Source organism: Myotis nattereri (assembly GCF_964212035.1).
Source record: "Myotis nattereri genome assembly, chromosome: Y".
Classification (NCBI taxonomy): domain Eukaryota; kingdom Metazoa; phylum Chordata; class Mammalia; order Chiroptera; family Vespertilionidae; genus Myotis; species Myotis nattereri.
The window spans coordinates 42,731,993-42,746,822 of NC_138094.1; the positions used below are offsets into that span (position 1 = coordinate 42,731,993).

At 49.1% G+C, this 14,830-nt stretch overlaps 1 pseudogene across 1 annotated transcript; it reads left to right on the forward strand.

Moving 5' to 3' along the window:
- The first annotated feature begins 571 nt into the window (after positions 1–571).
- LOC308512502 (histone-lysine N-methyltransferase PRDM7-like) lies at positions 572–12,349 on the forward strand (annotated as a pseudogene). Its single transcript has 10 exons — positions 572–640; positions 756–879; positions 1,028–1,135; positions 1,813–1,838; positions 6,455–6,611; positions 7,201–7,302; positions 7,501–7,772; positions 8,214–8,281; positions 9,370–9,563; positions 12,272–12,349. The product of its transcript is annotated as a histone-lysine N-methyltransferase PRDM7-like (transcript).
- The last annotated feature ends 2,481 nt before the right edge of the window (positions 12,350–14,830 follow it).

Consider the following 14,830-nt stretch of genomic DNA (forward strand, 5'->3'; position numbering starts at 1 on the left):
CCACCTCGCCCCTCAGACCCCTCTGACCGCGCCCCTCAGATCCCTCTGAGCACGCCAATCAGACCCCCCTGACCGCGCCCCTCAGACCCCCCAGACCGCTCCCCGCAAATCCCCCAGAGCGCTTCCCTCAGTCCCACCAGACCGCGCCCCTCAGTCCCCCCAGACCGCGCCCCTCAGACCTCCCAGACCGCTCCCCTCAGACCCTCCAGACCCCTCCCCTCAGTCCCACCTGACCGCGCCCCTCATTCCTCCCAGACCGCTCCCCTCAGACCCCCCACCTTGCCCCTCAGACCCCCCAGAACGCGCCCCTCAGTTCCCAATGACTGCGCCTCTCAGTCCCTGGAACGCGCCCCTCAGACCCCCCTGACCGGGCCCCTCAGTACCCCCTGGAACCCCCCAACCGCGGCGGGAAGGAGGCGCCCCCTAGTGGGTCATAATGGCCGCGGCCCCGGTCTGTCTGGGGGTTGGGGAGGTGGGGGGGGGTCGCCCTGCAAGGTGGGAGCGTGTCCCCTCAGCGCCTCCTCCTCCCACAGGCACCGCGTCCTCGGGAGGGGACTCCGCTGGTGGCAACATGGACCCGGACAGGGACCTGCAGGAGCGCCCCGTGGAGGAGGCGGGGAGAGCGGGGCATAGGCCTAAGGTAAGGGGGTCCGAGGGGGTGGAGGTGGGGACGGGGGGTGGGGACGGGGTGGAGGCGGGGCGCCGCCCCTCGGGCCGGGGAGGACGGATGAACGGACGGACGGTCTCTCCCCCAGTCCAGGGCCGCCTGCAGGGACGTGTCCATCTACTTCTCCCGGGAGGAGTGGGCGCAGATGGGCGCCTGGGAGCGAGCGCGGCACCGCAATGTGAAGAGCAACTACGAGGCGCTGCTCAGCATGGGTGAGCGAGGGGTGACGGGGCCGCGGGGTGGGCGGGGCGGGGGTGCTCCGTCCAGGGCCCCGGGCTCTGCCCCCGCCAAGCGCTGGCTCTGCTGTTTGTCCCTCAGCTCTTCGCCTGCAGGACAGACTCTTTCTTTCTCTCCTTCCAGGTCTCAGGGCCCCTCGACCCGCGTTCATGTGTCGCCGCGGGAGGACGGCCAGGCCCCGGGTGGAGGACTCCGAGGACTCGGATGACGAGTGGACCCCGAGGCCACGAGGTGCGGGCGGAGGGCGCGCAGCTGCCTGACCCTGACCTGGTGTAGGTCGGGCGGCCTCTCGGGAGTTACCGGGGAGGAGCAAGAGGCAGAGCAGTTACACAGCCAGGGGCTGTTCACATAAACCCCTTTCTATGAATAATTTATTTTACAGAGAGAGAGAGAGACAGAGAGAGACAGAGAGAGAGAGAGAGAAACAGGTGAGAGAGAAACCTCCATGGCTGCCTCCTGCCGGCCCCCCACCTCACGGTTCATAGGTCGTGGCTCAACCACTGGGCCACACTGGCCAGGGTCATAAAACCTCTTTCAATGTGTAACAATAATTATATACAGATTTAGTGTTGACACTATCACAGAGGTCCCCCATTTCTCCCCCTTTTCTCACCTTCACCCAGACCCACCCCCCAAATCTACAATAATGAAACCATAATATGCAAATCCAGGGCGGACCAGCTGAAGGACCCACCAGATGACCAGGCTATGACACCCACTGGCGCCAGGCCAGCCAAGGCCTGTGAAACGCAATTGGTCCGGCCCCCCAATCCCCCATGATGCCCTGCAGAGAGAGGCCCAGGCCACTAGCCACTGGGTCATCAATGGGGGCTCCCCGTCACCCCAAAGAGGGAGGCCCAGGCCACCAATGCAGAGCTGGGGCTACTGAACGGGACCTCCCTCTGCAGGCGATGGATCGCAGGACTTCCAGACTGTCAGAGCCACAGAGGGCACAGGCCGGGCTCAGGAATTCCCCCCCCCCCCACCACCACCACCACCACCGCCATTCCCACGGTGCAGAAATTTATAAATTTCGTGCAATGGTGCTCTAATATATATATATATTTTAAGCTGTTCTCTCTCCGGGAGCACACAGACCCCTCACCCTTTCCCCTCTCCTCCCCCCAACCCCCACTCGGTGTGCATCTCCTAAACTAAGGGACCCAGGAGACTTGCACCAGGGAGTACGGGCAGGGGCAGCTCATTCAGGCTAACCCCCTGAACCTGGCTCCAAGGCCCCTTTTCTATGACTTTCCAATAAGCCAAAGCCGCCCGCCTAGGCTGAACTCTTTCCTTTAACCTTTCTAGAGCAACACAGCAGCCCAGCCTAAGCTCTCTCCTGCTGCTGCTTCTATCCTTGTTTCACTGTCCCTAGTTTTAATAAACATTCTCTCAAAATAAAAATAATTGAATAGCCATGTCTCGGTGGCTCCGTTGGTTGGAGCATCCTCCCATACACCAAAAAGGTTTCGTGATCCATCCCCAGTCGGGGTGTGTATGGGATACAACTCATCGATGTTTCTCTCTCACATCCATGTTTCCCTCTCTTTCTTCCTCTTCTTCTCTCTCTAAAATCAATAAGCATATATTCTCAGGTGAGGATGAAAAAATAATAATACAGGAGTATAAATGGTGGTGGAAAAAATAAAATAGAATAATAATATAATTGTATACTTATAGAACATTAACAAGTAAGTATACAAAAATATAACAGTGAGTAAAAAATAACTAATTCAGAAGAGTTGTGATCACATAGAAGGAGGAAGTTTTGACAGGTGAGCAGTGCTCTAAGACCTGCATGGGGACATATGGGAAAATTATTACTCATGGTAGTTAGGGGGTTGGGTTGTGGGCCAGGGTAGGAAGTAGTTCATCGTTGTATCAGGTTCAATGGCAGCCATGGCATCATCTGCCAGGTTTCATGAAAGTCTGACTGGTAGGGTCTGTAGTTCCATGGGTCTGAGGTTGAAACATAGCTGAAGTCACGACGTTATGTCCAGCTTGCCCGAAACTCTGTTTATGTGGTGACTAGACCTGAGTCTTTGTCCCTAAGACTGTGTGATGCTGATCAGAATCTAGTGATTAGAGAAGGTGGTCACAATCCAAATGTGCAAAGGAGGAAGGATAAGAAAGAAAGGAGCCAAGGTGGTCCTGGTGCCTTGTCCAAGGTGGACTGGACAAGGCCAGTGTGAAGACAGAAGACAGAGAGGAGAAAGCGCTGGGTTACAGAGTAGAGATTCTTTGCAGTTACATGACCTTTATTATACTTGTGTCATGAAAGGCCAATTTTTTATTTTTGCTTTTTAGGGCAATTTTATTTTTTAAATCCTCACCCAAGGATATTCATTGAATTTAGAGAGAGGAAGGGAGGGAGACAGAAAGGGAGACAGAAACATCAGTGTGAGAGAGGAACATCCATCAGTTGCCTCCTGTGTAGGCCCCAATAAGGATCAAACCGGAAACCTTTTGGTGTAAAACATGGTACTCCAACCAACTGAGATGGCCAGCCAGGGATAGGCCACTCTACACAAATAAAAGAGAAACATGCAAATTGGTGTCACTCTGCCAGGCCCGCCAGCCAATCAGGATACACATGCAAATTAACCCAACAAAGATGGCAGTTAATTTGCCTAAGCAGGGCAGCCGCTGAGAGAAGACTGAAGGCTCTGGCTGGAGTGAAGACTGAAGACGGAAGAGGCTTGGCTTCTCCTCAGTGGCTGGAGCAAAGGCCTGGGACCCCGGTGCCAGAGGAAATCTAGTGCAGGCAGCCAGGGGAAGGAAGGCCTATTGCGTGAATCTTTGTGCAACGGGCTTCTACTTTAAATATATATATTGAACAGAGGATGAAGTACAGATGGGGTTTTGTCTATTTTTTTAAAATATATTTATTGATTTCAGAGAGGAATTCAGAGAGATCAAAACATCAATGATGAGAGAGAGCCATCGATTGGCTGCCTCCTGCACACCTGTGATGAGCCCGCAACCCAGGCATGCACCCTTGGCTGGAATAGAACCCAGGACCATTCCATCCGCAGGTTGACGCTCTATCCACTGAGCCAAGCTGGCTAGGGCTATTTTTTAACATTTTAAGAAAATTAGCTGATGCTCCCAATAAAAGCATAAGCCTAATGAAACCTCAGGAAACATTTTCCAATCATCCTTGGTCTGTCCTGGGATTACTCTATAATTCAGAATTCTGAAAGATAAAAATCTCCACATTTTGAAACAATTACCAACCAAAACTGATTTCTCACACGGCAGGCGTGGCTCAGAGATTAAGTGTTGACCTATGAACCAGGAGGTCACAGTTCAATTCCCGGTCAGGGCACACGGCCAGTTTGATCCCTGGTGTGGGGTATTCAGGAGGCAGCTAATCCATGATTCTCTATCATCATTGATGTTTCTCTCTCTCTCTCCCTCGCCCTCTCCCTTCCTCTCTGAAATTATATATATTATTGATTTCTCACCATCTTTTAGCTAAACCTTCTTGGGTGTCTTTCAGAGTGGAACAGAATAAACATCAGAAGGTGAGTATTTCCCAAATCCTGTGGAAAAGAAAATCTTCCTCCTGGATGCAAATGCAGGGAAGAGGAGGAAAAATCAGAGTGCACCCTAGGAACTGCCACCTTCCTTTCCTGACCTCTTCAACAAAATGCCCAATATCATCTTAGTCGTTAATAACATCAGCAACAATAGTAGCTACCACGGGTCTTATCTTCACAATGCTTCAGACTCTAAGAATTCTACGTGCATAAACTCACTTAAACCTTACCACAACCCTATGAGGTAGATACTATAAGTATCACCATTTCTGATGAGGAAACTGAGGTTTCAGACATATACAAGTGTTTGATTGTATGTCTGAAATCACAGTATCGGTGGTCGTGCAATCTAATCCATAGCTTCATCTCTAAACCACTTACAAGCTCATTAAAATTTCCATAGTTTTATGCACTTTCCACTGTCTCATCCATACATGATTACATCTTTCACTGACTGATGATTCCAAACGCAGTTCTGCTCTGCTATGCTCCAGTGAGAAATGCACTAAGACTTCCGACTTGCAGAAGCTCACTGATATATAGGCAGTTTGCACGGTGTATGGTCCCAGATGAAGATGGATATAGCAACCCCAGCATCAGAGCCTCCCAGTCAAATAAAAGAAAGCCTCTCAACTCTGGGGAGCTTCAGGTTTGACGATTCAGAAACAATAAACAATAAATAAAGTGACTTAAGAACTTCATAGAGATGACACACTATTCAATAGAAGCTCATCTGGAACTGGTTTTGAATGCTCATTCCAGTCAGAAGAAGTATGGCTTCTTTCTCTGAGCTCTAATTAGGCCAGTGTCATCTTGTTTGAATCATTGGCTCCGCCTGCCTACCTCTGCATTGTGAGCTCTTTGGTTCACACCAGATTCTTCTCAGAAGTCCCAGGCCCAACTCAGGGTCCCTGAGGGCCCCCTGAATGTTTGCTGAAAGAGTGCTTTCAAATTTACAAATTAAACTAGAGTAGGGTCAAAGAATAATGAAGATAAATTACATGTGATTTCAAATATAGAGATGGCTGAGAGGGACATTGATAGCAGGACTGTAATTTCACATTCATACTGTATCAAAGTGCTCACAGAACACTTTGGTGAACATCATTATATTTCATGTTCATTATAACATTAAGAATTAGCATGTTATAGGTCAGGAAAATGAAGAGAACAGGCTGGTTGCACAACCTTATTCAAACAGAATTGGTGGGAACCAACTAATCTAATTACAACTGTTCTTTCCATGATATAGTAAATTGCACATTTTAGCATAATTTCCTTTATTGTCATGGTAGGTTTCTGCCAGCCATTTCTTTTTAAAAAATATGTTTTTACTGATTTGAGAGAGAGAGGAAGGGAGAGAAGCATCAGTGAGAGAGAAAAACATGGATCAATAACCCGTAACTGGGGCATGTGCCCTGACCGGGAATGGAACCGGCAACCCTTCAGTTCAACCAACTGAGCTACACCAGCCAGGGCTCTGCCAACTATTTCTTTCTTTCTTTTTTTCTTAATCCTCACCCAAGGATATTTTCTCATTGATTTTTAGGGGGAATAGAAAAAAGAGGGAGAGAAAGAGAGAAATATCAATGTGAGAGACACACATAATGACTGGTGGCCTCCTGCATAAGCCCAGACCAAGGTCCAGGCCAGGGAGGAGGGTCCTGCAACCAAGGAACTCGCGCTTGACGAGAATTGAACTCAGGACCCTTCAGTCTGCAGGCCGACACTCTATCAACTGAACTACACTGGTTAGGGCCCAACTATGTCTTATTCTCTTCCCAGTATCCTTCATTCTCAATGTGCTATAAAAGAAAGAGCCTTAAGGCATGGGTTCTAGTCTTCGATTCAAAACCCACATTGGCCATTTCTTTTTCCTCTAATTTTCATACTTCCCAGGTATTTCCAAGAGTTGTTGAAGTGTTCATTAAAGTCATGTATATCATAAACCCTACATAATTAAATAAATGTACGTTACATTTATTTCCCTTTGCCTTTCACACTGAAGGCAAAGTCCAGGGCGCCATTAAGTAATGAGTCCAGTTTGAAGGAATTGTCAGGAACAGCAAATTTGTTGACCACAAGTGGCTCAGAGCAGACCCAGAAACCAGTGCCCCCTCCTGGAGAAGCAAGTACCTCCGGACAGCACCCTAGATCAAAATTGGGTAAGTTCAATAATTTGGAGATTTCAGTTCCACTAATTCCTCTAGAAAGGCTGGTCAGTATAGCCTAGGTATGTGGGGTGGACATTCAACACGCCTGGATTTGAAACTGGAGTTAGCACTGAAGCTTTGAGCTAATCTTCCAAACTCTCTGAGCTCCTGAATGCTAATGTATACAGTGAACATAAGGAAACATGGGACACATATAGTTTGAAAGCATTAAATTAAATCTCAAACAATTGACACATGCAAGCTGTCCAATAAATCCATCTGTGATAATAGCACCCATATTCTCTTGGTGTTGTGTGCCCAGATCTTTACTCAGTGCCTAACACATAACGTGCCCTCAATACATACTTTATGAATGACCAAAGCTTGGAAGGTTGAACCTGATAATGGGATCATCTAGAAACTAAAATTGAATCAGCCATCGGTAGTCAGTGTTGCGTACTAGTCTTTTAGTTAATGGAGGAAAATACCAGATACTATAAAGAACAGGTGATCATTTGATGGGAAGACATTGTGTGTTTTCTGACAAGAGAGGGACTCATGTTCCAGACCCCCTTCGTTCACCAGCTCTTCTCTCATGTAGACCTCAGGAGAAAGGAGATCGAAGTGAAGATGTATAGCCTACGAGAGAGAAAGGGCCATGTCTACCAAGAGATCAGCGAGCCCCAGGACGATGACTACCTCTGTAAGCTCACCCTCACAAAGGAGCATGTTATGTCCTTTATGCAATAATTTCACTGGTCTTTGGGTGCCCAAATCATTCCCTTCCTCTCGTGACCGGGAATATAGGATTGAGGCTCACTGATGGGAGCTCTTTCTGAAACTCTTCAAGTGCAGGAACATGCACTGCACCCTGACTAATCCCTGTTGCCCTTGCCTCCAGATTGTGAGAAGTGTCAGAACTTCTTCATTGACAGCTGTGCTGTGCACGGGCCTCCTACGTTTGTAAAAGACAGTGCCGTGGACAAGGGGCATGCCAACCGCTCAGCCCTCACTGTGCCCCCTGGGTTGAGAATCGGACCATCAGGCATCCCTGAGGCTGGGCTTGGAGTGTGGAATGAGGAATGTGATCTGCCGGTGGGCCTGCACTTTGGCCCTTATGAGGGTCAGATCACAGAAGATGAAGCCACAGCCAACAGCGGCTACTCCTGGCTGGTGAGAACTTTACCTCTTCCCTGTCCTCTGGCTTCCCGGCCCTCCTGTGGCTTGGTTGGCCCCACCTTCTACATGCTAGGACATGGATGGGGACCATATGGTTAGTTAGCTCTGTGTACTGGGCGGACTTTGCATGAACATGGAGCTCCTCTCTAAGGATCAGAGGGTAAATGGGAGCAAAGTGGTACAGACTCCTCCCTTGTGGGGCTCCTGCTTAGTGGACAAATTGACTCAGGCGTGTAGATGATTAGTAAGAAAAATATCCTGTGATCACCATTGGCAGTTGAATCACCATGCAGGCTGAAAGAGATTTGATGACACTAGAATAAAGTAATTAATCTATTATATACAAACAAACACACACACACACACACACACACACACACACACACTCACACACACACACACACATAGCCTTTAACTTCTTTTCCTGAAATGCAGATCACCAAAGGGAGAAACTGCTATGAGTATGTGGATGGAAAGGATACATCTCAGGCCAACTGGATGAGGTAAGGTCACTAGGCTTCTGGGTGCCGGAGAGGACACTCATGCCTCACAAACCACATGTCTGTCCTTCCCATTATTCCTCCCTAATGGTCTCCCTCAGTACTCTGTTCCCCCTTTTTCTCCATACAGTGATCTTTAACATCTAGAGACATTTAGGAAAAAAAGGAGGTAAAAGTATAGCATATGTCCTCAAAATAGAAGCCTCTAGTTTGGGCACCGGGAAAAACCTTGAGGACCCTGGATTACTCTGTGATTTATCTAACTGACATTAGTTAAACACTTACTATATTCCAGTTTAGAGGAAGGAATTCATTACTTACACAGATCACACAATCCATGTCCCTAGGGAGGACTTACTGCAGACGGACATGAAACATTTTATTTCATAAACATTTAACTCTAATTTTCCTATTTTTCAACAAGTGCCTAGTGCCCACATAGCCTTGAATCAAGGATAGTCTAAAACTGTGAGGGCAGCACATCATCCCAGACTCAGTTCTTACTAGAACTGGATGTTGGAGCCTGCAGAGTCATAGTGCTCATGGCCCTTTCCTGAGGGGCTCTCTTGTGTCAGGGGAGACAGATTATGAATAAACTACTATTGTTCTGTGTTATTTTTCTAAGAAAGAGAGACTTCCACATTACTGTGGAAACCTGGGGGAGGCAACTGAATGATGCCTTCAATAAAGTGTGGGGAGACTCGACAAAGGCCTCTGAAGAGAAGGTAGACTTGGACTGAGTGTTGAATGATGTGAGTCCTAGAGCAAGCCCCGAGTCCTGGGGTGTAACACAGAACCTGACTTACAGCTTAGAGAAGCTAGAGGCCACCGGGTTTGATGCGGAAGTCTGGAATGAGGCTTTGGAAATGGCATTAGGCAGGATGAGCACTGTGAGCAGGACTTAGAGACAGGAATTCACATGACCTTGTGACAGAGGCTTGGACATTGAACAGAAGTTTCCCCAGGAACATGGGGGTGGGTGCCATCAGTGCTGAGGGCCTTACGCGTCAGTGAGGATCTGGACACGATATGACAGGTAGTGGAAGCTCATCGCCTGTGGTTTTCTTTCCTTTCATCTGCCTCAACGCCAGGTACGTGAACTGCGCCCGGGATGAGGAAGAACAGAACCTGGTGGCCTTTCAATATCACAGGCAGATTTTCTACCGAACCTGCCGGGTCGTGAGGACGGGCTGTGAGCTGCTGGTCTGGTATGGAGAAGAGTATGGCCAAAAGCTGGGCATCAAGTGGGGCAGCAAGTGGAAGACAGAGCTTGTGGCCGGGAGAGGTGGGCACCACTCTTCTTCAACATGGAAAGAAAGAATTCTTAGAAGTTTTCATGCTCCAACTCTCAAGTACAGTAAAATCCACTCTAGAGTCAGCAAAGCTTCAAATCAGATGCTTCAGAAATTGATGGCTCATCACATAGGTCTTTGATTCTTAAGAATAATTTTAATATTTTTATTTTTGTTCTAATTCTTAAAAATATGCTTTTATTGGTTTTAGAGACAGAGATGATGGGAGAGGGAGAGAAATATCAATCTGCTGCCTCCTGCATTCTCCTTACTGGGGATCAAGTCCACCACCCTGACATGTGCCCTGACCAGGAATCAAACTGGCTACCTCTGGGTGAATGGGACAATGCTCAACCAACTGAGCCACAATGGCCAGGGCCAATTTGTGTTACATTTTTAAAAATACTTCATGCACAAAATGCATGGCATCATATAGTGCTGAAAGGATTAGAGGCAAAAAAAAAAAAAAAAAAAAAAAAGTTTCAGGCACTTAACCAGCTCTCTCATCAAGGTGGTTGTTTTGGGGTTGTTGTTTTTTTTAACACTTTAGCTGTTTCTTCTTCATTTACTGCATATTTCTAAATGAAATGTGTGTGTTAACATGCATTCATTCATTATTTTGTGACTTGTCATGCGAATTCCTACTCGGTGCCACACAGGGTTCTGGGAGCTGGAAATACAGATTAACACGATGATCAGAATCACTGCTCCTGAGCAGCTGGTTGGTGAAGGAGGGAAGCCCCGGCAGACATATGTGCATGTGCTTAATATCACACAGTGGTTAGCGCTTTAGAGAAAACGGGCCCAGGACAAGTGCCTAGGGATCAGTGTGAGGGGAAGGTGGGTGTGTCGGATTGCAAAGGTCAAGGGAAGGCTTTCTCAGGAGACAACATTTACAACAGTTGTGTCACAAGGTCCCAGGCAGAGGGAGTGGCTGGTGCAGGGAAGGAAAGAGGTGGGGTGTTGAGCTGGCTGAGGGCTACTCCCGTCTCAGTCTCAGTACAGAGGGCAAGAACAGAGGTTGGACAGATGCCTAGCAGCCGGGAAATACAGTGCCTATGATCCAAGCTGAGATACTGGGGACTTTCTTGAGTGAGACGGGACAACTGAGCAGTTTTCAGCTGCAGAGTGGCATGTTCTAAAACTATGCTTTGTTAATTTTTTGGGGAAATAAACTTCAGTGGGGAATCCCCTCCGAGATTATTTCAACTCCAAGTGAGAGAGGAAGGCGGACTGGCTGGAGAGAGATGGGAGTCAGGAGTTTAAGAAGCAGGTTGGGGAAATATTTTTGTTGTTGTTGTTAACCCTCACCCAAGGATATTTTTCCACTGATTATTTTTTAAGAGAGAGTAGAAGAGGGAGAGACAGAGGGAGAAACATCAATAGCTTGTCTCCCACAGACACCCCAACCAGGGCTGGGGATTGAGCTAGCAACCCAGGTATGTGCCCTTGACTAGAATCAAATCCAGGACCCTGGAGTCCCCAAGGCGACGCTCTATCTACTGATCCAAACTGGCTAGGGGATGGTTGGAAAGATATTCTGAAACAGGACTTTGTAGTGTATTTGAAGTAGGCTAACACTGAAAGAAATCAAGTAGGAATACTGTGTGAGGAAGGACATATTTCCATTTTGTGATTTGTGGAAAACTGAGAGAGAAGCAATTGCTAGTTGGGGCCTATGGTTTCTCTATTTTTAAATATTTTTAGTGATTTGAGAGAGAGAGGAAGGGAAATGAATAGAGAGATAGAAATATCAACATGGATCAGCTGCCTCCTGCTGGGATCGAGCACAAAACCTGGCATGTGCCCTGACCAGGAATCAAACTGGTGACGTCCTGGTTCATGGGTTGATGCTAAACCACTGAGATACCTGGCCAGGCCTGTGGTTTTTCTCTTTAACATGACTTAGAAGATACATGTATATGGAAAGGTCACAATAGTCCAACCCATATAAGGAGTGAAATGCCTTCTGATGGTCCTTGATCTGTAAGACCTTTTTTTTTTTCAATCCTCATCCGAGGATATTTTTCCATTGATATTCAGAGAGAATGGAAGAGGGAGGAAAGACAAAGAGAAATGTTGATGTGAGAGAAACACATTGACTGGCTGCCTCCTGCACACGCCCAGACCAGGGCCCAGGCTGGGGAGAAGCCTGCAACCAAGGCACATGCTCTTTTTTTTTTTAATATATTTTATTGATTTTTTACAGAGAGGAAGGGAGAGAGATAGAGAGTTAGAAACATCGATGAGAGAGAATCATCGATCAGCTGCCTCCTGCACATCTCCCACTGGGGATATGCCCGCAACCCAGGTACATGCCCTTGACCGGAATTGAACCTGGGACCTCTCAGTCCGCAGGCCGACGCTCTATCCACTGAGCCAAACCGGTTTCGGCAACATGCTCTTGATGGGAATCAAACCCAGGACCTTTCCGTCCACAGGCTGAGGCTCTATCCACTGATCCACACTGGCCAGGGCTGTAGAAAAGACTTTTGATATGGGGTCTCTGGATTTCTGAAGAAGAGTAGTGCAGACAAAGAAAAAGAAAAGTAGACAGTGAAGGAACACTTTGTGGGAGGCAGAGCTTGCACTGTCAACACAGCTAGAATGATTCCGGGGACGGGTCTTACCAGGAGACAGAGCGTACGGCACAGGCAGGCTTGCCCACACCTGCCCTGACCAAAACTTTCTTCTCCAGCAGAACCAAAGCCAGAGGTCCACCCATGTCCCTCCTGCTCTGTGGCCTTCTCCAGTCGGACATTCCTCAGCCAACATGTGAAACGCAATCACCCCTCTGAGATTCTGTCAGGAGCATCTGCAGTAAAGCACATCCAGGCGGAGGAAGCTGGCCCAGAGCGTCAGAATCAACAGCAGCAGCAACAGACTTGTCCACATGGCTGGAATGACAAAGCTGAAGGTCAAGAGGTCAAATGGAGGTCCAAACCTTTGCTTAAAATGATCAGGCACAGGGGAACTTCAAGGGCCTCTTTCAAGCCTCCCAACGGACAAACAGGGAGCTCCAGTGAACCTGAGAGAATAATGGAGGAAGAGCCCAGCACAGGCCAGAATGTTAACGCAAAGAACACAGGCAAATTATTTGTGGAAGTAAGAATGTCAAAAATTGTAACAATCAAGCATGGAGGGTGTGGGCAAGGCTTCAGTGATAAGTCACATATCGACACACACCAGAGGACACACTCAGGGGAGAAGCCCTATGTGTGCAGGGAGTGTGGGCGAGGCTTTACAAAGAAGTCACATCTCATCAGACACCAGAGGGCACACTCAGGGGAGAAGCCCCATGTTTGCAGGGAGTGTGGGGGAGGCTTTAGAGATAAGTCAACTCTAATCATACACAAGAGGACACACTCAGGAGAGAAGCCCTATGTGTGTAGTGAGTGTGGGCGAGGCTTTACAGATAAGTCACCTCTCATCAGACACCAGAGGACACACTCAGGGGAGAAGCCCTATGTTTGCAGGGAGTGTGGGCAAGGCTTTACACAGAAGTCACATCTCATCAGACACCAGAGGACACACTCAGGGGAGAAGCCATATGTGTGCTGGGAGTGTGGGCGAGGCTTTACAGTGAAGTCTAATCTCATTAGACACCAGAGGGCACACACAGGGGAGAGGCCATATGTGTGCAGGGAGTTTGGGCGAGGCTTTACACAGAAGTCTGATCTCATCAATCACCAGAGGACACACTCAGGGGAGAAGCCATATGTGTGCAGGGAGTGTGGGCGAGGCTTTACACTTAAGTCCAATCTCATCAAACACCAGAGGACACACTCTGGGGAAAAGCCATATGTTTGCAGGGAGTGTGGGCGAGGCTTTACACTTCAGTACAATCTCATCCGACACCAGAGGACACACTCAGGGAAGAAGCCCGGTGTTTGCATGGAGGATGCATCATGAGCCTTATATTGCACCTCAGCAGCCACAGGGCAAGTGTAGGCACCACATGCCTCATATCCCAGCTCTGACGGGGCTTCAGAGGAAGCCTGCTGGCTCCTTTGCTTCCCCAAGAGTGTACTTAGTACAGAAGAAACTGGTCAAACATCCTCCACTTTCAAGAGGAGAGGCAATAGACAAACAGTTCCTTAAGTGCTATGGGGATGTCAACACCAATGTCCCTCATGGTGTTTTTGGCCTCGTTTCAATAAATTTTGTGTCCAGACAAACCTGAAGCCGACATGCCTCATTCCACTCATCACTGAAAGCAGAGTTCCAGGAGGGCCTCAAAGAATGCTCAGCCACAGACCTGAACCCGGGAAGGTAGGAATCTGGCATCAGTCCAGTGAGGTTCCTGCCAGGGAGAGGGATTAAGACAGACTCACCAGGAACATGAATAGGACCCCAACAACCCCTTGGCTTCTCCTGGCTCCGCCCCTGATTCCTCAGACCTCTGTAGCCTCAGAGGTGAAAGCCAAAGAGGGTGTGTACAGGTGTGTGTGTGTGTGTGCATGTGTGTGTGTGAGTTCCCGTGTGCCTGTGCACACACCTGTGCTGCCTCAGTCTGGGCACTGGTCGCCCTCACCCTTCTTGCTGCCTCAGTAGCATCGGCATCTCACCTGGGGCATAGCATGTGGCCGCCAGGTCTGCCCACAAGGGTTTGAGTCTCAGCTCTGCCCTCACAACTGTGTGTCCTAAGACAAGACCCCCAAAGTCTCTGTGCCCCTTTCCAAGCTATAAAGCGGGAGGGTGACCCAGGCTTTGGAGTGTCATTCAGAGTGGGGTCAGCACCGGCGCCTCTGGCTCATGTGGCTAAAACGTGCGTCTCTCGGTGAACAGCGTCTGCCCGGCCTTGAGGTGGACAAGGGAGGCAGAGGGCGTGGGGCCCGGGAGCCAGTTTAGAGCTCGCGCAGCCCCACTGTTCTGCGTGGACTCGGCTGCCTGAGCAGGAGGCGTGGGGTCAGGCATGCTCCTCCCGTGGCCACCCCCTCCCACTGAGCCTGGGCTTGCGGCACTGCGAGTGACCAGGACACAGACCCTCGCCACCCTGCTGAGAGCTGCTAGGTGCACCTCACCTCACAGTGTGTGCGAAGCCCACCTCGCAGCAGCTCCTGGTGCTGGCCTTGTACCTGGGTCCGCGGGTCTAACCCTCCCCTGACCCGTCTGAAATCCTTCACTGCACGTTTCTTATGGGGAGTCTGATGGGCCATGGACCCGCGTGAGCAGAGCAGGCAGGCCGTGTCGGTCATTCCTGGCCAACGGTTCACAGGTAATGTCCAGCGAGGCCTGGGGCACTGATGCTCATGGGCCC